Raw genomic sequence first — 5,638 nt, forward strand, 5'->3', positions numbered from 1 at the left:
ATCCACCTCCTTCCAGGTCTGGGAAAGCCAGATGTTTGGGAGGGTCTGGCTAAGCCCGCTTCACGATCCCGCCCGAGCCCTGGCACTCTGAAAGAAGCTAGTGTCCTTTCATTTGCGGGGTGTGAACCATAGCCTCCGGTTGGGCCTCGGGGAGAAAATTCAGTCCCCCTTCAAGTCCACCTCCGAGTCAGGGCTGTATGAAGAGTGGCGGGCGCGGGCTCCAGGACTCTCGCGTCTCCTTTGTGCTGTAAGCCGCTCTCGGCCGGTTCCCGCTCCTCTCCCACAGAACGTAGAGGACGCGCGCTGGGCCAGGGCGACCCTAAGGGACCCGCCCGCGGGGCCCTCTGGTGGCAGCACCTGGCGGCCAGGCCACAACCGAGGGGCGGGGCCGGGCTGGGCGGGGGCTGGCGGGGGAGGGGGGGGAATCCTCCGCGCGCACGAGTCCGCGCGCTCCGCCGCGTCCGGCGCACGCGCGAGGCCGGGAGGAGCGCGCCCCGGCGGCGACGGCGGGAGCGGAGCGGCTGAGAGAGGCTGGCCGCGCGGGCCGGCGGGCAGCGGCAGCGCCCGGAACCGGGCGGAGGGCGAGGCCGGCGGGGACGGCGGGAGTCGCCCGCCCGACCGCGAGCCCCTGAGTCGGTAGATGGGGCTGCGCGGCGCCCGCGGCTGATGAGTGGAGCGGCGGCGCGGAGGCGGCCGAGGTGCGAGCCGGTGAGTGGCGGCCCCACGCGGTGCGGTAACGGCCGGCCCGGGCGCCCCAGCCTGGCGGCGCCACGCGGGCCCCGCCCCTGCCACCTGGGCGCGGGAGCCGCGGCGTGTCCCTCGCGCGCCCCTCGCCCCACGCGTCCCCCGCGGGCCGCCCCTTCCGGGCGGGGCCGGCCGCTTCCCTCTGCGGCGCGGGCGTCTCGGCGTGGACCGGAGCGGGCGAGCGAGCGGGCTGGCGGCTGGGACTGACACCTTTGGGGGCTCTGAGATCCCGGGGAGGCGGCTTGCTGCAACTCCTGCTGCCACTTCCGAGCCACGAGGTTCCAGTTGTTTGGCTAAAGTGGCGGTGGGCGAGCACACGCCTCTGCGGGGGCGGTCGCCGCTCAGCGCGTGCTCTCGGAGCCAAGACACATTTGCCTGAAAGCAGAAAGGTGCCTGCCTTCTCTCCCCCCCCTTCTATTTTGGCCGGACGGCAGGCCGGAGAGGAGTAGATGGAAGATCGGACAGCGCGGTGACAGCTTGTGGATTGGTTGGGGCGTCTTTGGTTATTTTTCTTGCGGGGGGGCTCTTTTTTTTTTTTAACACTTTATTGGGAGTTTATTCTCAAGGTACCAGTTCCTGGGATCGCAGCTCGAGATAACATTCATTAAACTCCCCTTTTCTGGGGTGAGTATTTGTGTAGGTGGGGAGGAGGAGGGTGAGGAAGAGACTCAAGGCTGTAGGCAAGGCTCAGAAAATTCTCCGCATTACTCAAAAAGCAGCCGGTTAAGGTCAGGCTAGCCATGCTTTTACTCTTTTCCTACGCCTCTGGGAATTCTTGGAATTTTACTTTAGCCCTCCTGAATGGGGTTCCTTGTAATATAGCTGACAGCATTCGGGGTGCGTTAAATTGGTCTTCACTTGGAATATGAGTTAGCAGCCATTTCTTCCCATGTAGTGTTTCAGGTCATTATTTCTCTTTTGGAAACTTACATACGTCTCATGTGTTCGGCAAGGTAATTTACCCTTAACCAAGGCTAAGATAGTTTTGGTACACTGGTCAGACAAGTCACCAGACATGGGCTGTGTAGTTATGATAAACTACTAGGCCTGATTGCAGTTTTGTGGTTAGAGGCCTTATTGCTCTGTAAACAAATAACTTTGGGGGTTGTTTCATTTTGAGGTCTTTTGTTTCTTAAAGCTTTCGTGTATTTAAATTATTAAATTATTGTTACATACATATATTGCTCTATAAGGCTCATGTTTCTTTTATTCCAAATTAGGGTTACATAATGCACAAATGGTTACACTTTGAGTTGCTCTATTTTGTCCTATGGAGACTACAGGCTATGTAGGAGTGCGGGCTCATGGTGTGTGTGTGTGTGTGTCTTGTAAATTATTGCAGTGAATCTCATTTCCACCTTGGAATATTCACACACACACACACACACACACACACACAAAGTTTTGAGGTAAAAATATCAAGCTGTTAGAGTTAAGTTTGATAGCTCTATATAAGACAATCCTTTTTCTCCTCTTCAGGAAAATTGTTGGATTTTATAATTTTTTTTTTTTTTAAATATTTGAGGGACCAATTTGCTTTTTCCCTAAGCTCATTTTTTTCCCCCCTGAAGCTGAAATTGTGTCAGAAGGCTGCCTGGGCTGCTTCTCTCTCCTTTCCCTTTAAACTTGAGATTGAAAACAACACAGAAAGAAAGTCACAAGACCCTGGGTACCTGTTTTATAATGTTTTAAAATTGTGTTGCTTGTTTGATTATATACTGTACCTATATAAGCTTTACCACTGAATAATGGATGATTATCAGAAGACAACAGATGCTTTATTAAATGCTTTGCACATTTTGGACATCTGAGCTTTATCAGAAGTGGGTGACATCTACAAATCATTGCTGAGAGAGTTGCAAACAATACAGAGCTCAAGCTAGTCCAAGACTCAGACAGTTAAAACACTAATAAAATAAATACAGAGAAAGGTAGGAAGACCCGATTGTATTGTTTGTGTCATGTACAGTCGATGTGGATTACTAGTGAGAAGGGAACTTCTGTAAATTGTAAGTTGGTTATGTAGTAAAGCTGATAAATTCTCATTTTTCCATGTTTTTCCTTTGATATGTAACTAAATTTGTATCAGAACTTATCTTCAAGTAAATGTAGTTACCAAGGATATGCTGATATTTAGGGATGGTCAAACCGATTTGAAAAGTACTCATCTATTTGAGATAACTGTCATCCCTAGAAAAATCTATAGAGAAAAATTATTGTAGTTTTGTTTTACTGTTAGTTTTTTCCTTCCAAAATAGTGCTGTGTTCATAAACATGGAATCTTAAATCATGATGATCTCTCTACTCTCGTGTGGGGTACTAGTATTTGATTACATTTTTCTCTAATTATAGGCACCAGCTTTACTTAAAGTATTTTTGGTTGGAGTCAAAGCCGCGGCAGGCAGCTGTCATTTGTTTGTGACCACTTGGGGGAGCCTTTGCAGTTCATCTCAACAGGATCCCTGCTCTGCGTGCTCTGGCTGCTAATAGTCCTGGGCACTTTGCCAAACTGCTGGAACGGCAGCTAAGGAGCCTGCATTGAGAACTGGGCCTCCAGTGTGTGTGATGACTTCTTCTTTAACTCACACTCCACTCACAAAGTATCTCTCCTCATAGACTTACTAACTTCGTACTTTTTGGACTACTGCATAGGCTAACTAACCATGAAACCTTGGATTCATGTGTGCTTTCAGAGATCTGATTTTACTGGCATTAATCTTAGAAGTGGTGCAGGCTTGATGTACACAGATATTAGTTGTGTTGAAGGGTCTGGGGAGATCATCACTCTTGTATAAAATATACTAATTCCAAACCTTTTAAAAGCAGATTGGGCTCCTTTTTAAAACTTTTAGAGGAGGAGATATCAAAGCATCTCTTGTAGTTAAATCTGTGTTCATGTTTGTGCAGAGAACAGGTGGTCTTCTGTTGACCATTAAATTATGATTATTCTTATGTAGTATAATAAAGTCAGATTTATACATTCTCTTTTTCTGACAATATTTAACTTTGTTATGGCCATTTCAGAACGTGCACTCAGTTAAACAAAGTAAAATGCATTTTAGCAAGTCAGAGAGAAGGTAACTTATGGCCTCCCTTAATTATGATAGAATAACTCGAAGACCTTTCTCAAATTTTCTGCATGGTACATTCATCACATAATGACGAACAATTTGGAGTACTTCCCATCTTCTAAATTGCTTCTTTTTTTTTTTTTTTTAAAGGAAACTTTTGTCCTGAAATTCATCTTTCCTTTAAAAAAAAGTATTTTGTATGTGTATGGGTGTGCCTGAGTGTATGCCTGTATACCACATATACGTGTTGCCCATGGAGGTTAGGAGAAGCCATTGGAGCCATTGAAGGCATGCTTATAGGTGGTTGTGAGGTGCCGCATATGGGTGCTGAGAGCTGTACCTTAGTCCTGGAAGAGAAGTGAGTGCTTTTAATGCTCAGCCCCGCTTGTGTGTTTGTTTGTTTGTTTTTCAGTGTAGCATACCAGAAGAGACATATTCTGCTTATTTAGAAATGTTCATTTGTTGCTAGCTTCCTCTGATACTTGAGTATTGTTTTAAATACCTGGGGATGGTAATTTCAAAAGGCCTCCCCTTTGAAGTTATCACAGATTTAAGGTAGAATGGAAATTGAAATAGAAGATAATACAGTGAGTAGGTTTTGTTTGTTTTGTGGTTTTGTTTCACTTTTTAGCTTATTTTCAGATTTTTCCCCACTCTTTGCTATCTTGTGCATGTCACTCAGCTTGTCATATTCTGGCTTTTCTTTTAGACTTCCTGTTGATAGGTTCCCTATCATTCCTCCTGCAGCTCCTGTTGCTCTGCTCTGGCTACAGAGGAGCACTTTCTGTTCCTCTTAGTAGAAGTATCCCACCGGCAGCTTCTGTAATGTTACAGTCCCTGCTCAGACAACTAGAGACAGTTGTCAGTACTGGTTGCCCTTTGTTTGGCAGACTGGCTTACACTACCGGAATTTGGTTGTATTTATTGTAACCGTGTGTGTTCCCAGTAGACACCCCATGATAAAATCTATGCTCAGTCATTCCAAAAGCAGTTTTATCTTTACCCTTTAATTTAATCTTCAGTTCCATATATATGAAAAGCATTCTACTAGGGATATACAAAAGAATTACACTTAATGAGAAGAATTGAATGATATATGTATGAAAGAATCGGTATATTATGAAATAATAAAAATGATGATAATAAAGAAACTGGGGAAATGCTTGGATTTCTACTGAAGACAAAAGACTTCCAGGCTGGAAAGATGGCTCAACAGTTAAGGGCACCAACTGCTCTTCCAGAGATCCTGAGTTCAATTCTCAGAATCCACATGGCGGCTAACAACTGTCTGTAATTGTATCTGATGCTCTCTTCTGGGGTGTCTGAAGAGAGAAATGGTGTACTCACATACATAAAATAAATCTTTTAAAAAAGAAAAAGAAAAGAAAAAAACAAGACTTCCTTAATATGTAAAGGATATTTACTAACCAACAAACAAAAGATTTTAATACCAAGTAGGCAAAAGCCATGGATAGAATCTGAAAATAGGAAATTCAAATTATTTTATGCATATGTTAAGACTTTCGAACTCATATGTAATACAAGTATAAATTAAAACTGAGTATTGGGTGTGGCAACACATGTCTGTAAATTTAGCACTCAGGAAATCAAGGCCACCAAAACTATACAGTGAGATCCTGCTTAAAAAACTAAACAAACCAAAAAAAAAAAAAAAAAAAAAAAAAAAACCTATTATATACCATTTTTATACATCAAATTCACAGATCTAAGAAGTTCTGCTAATGGTTTTAAAGAGGATGGAGCTTATCCAGTTTTCTCACATTGTTACAGAAGTATAAAGTATTAAAATTAGATGTAGTTGA

At 44.8% G+C, this 5,638-nt stretch overlaps 1 protein-coding gene across 4 annotated transcripts in view; it reads left to right on the forward strand.

Moving 5' to 3' along the window:
* Nucleotides 1–551: 551 nt before the first annotated feature.
* The window catches only part of Mpp6 (membrane palmitoylated protein 6), an 86,838-nt gene continuing 81,751 nt past the window's right edge, over nucleotides 552–5,638 (forward strand). For 2 of the 4 annotated variants that reach the window (XM_021189920.2, XM_021189921.2), the window contains exon 1: nucleotides 552–708. The gene's annotated coding sequence lies outside the window, so the exon portion shown is untranslated. Of the gene's footprint in view, nucleotides 709–1,170; nucleotides 1,369–5,638 lie in introns of those variants that run through there. The other 2 variants (XM_029534954.1, XM_029534953.1) reach the window with 2 other exon arrangements.

This window comes from Mus pahari, chromosome 2 (genome assembly GCF_900095145.1).
Source record: "Mus pahari chromosome 2, PAHARI_EIJ_v1.1, whole genome shotgun sequence".
Taxonomy (NCBI): Eukaryota; Metazoa; Chordata; class Mammalia; order Rodentia; family Muridae; genus Mus; species Mus pahari.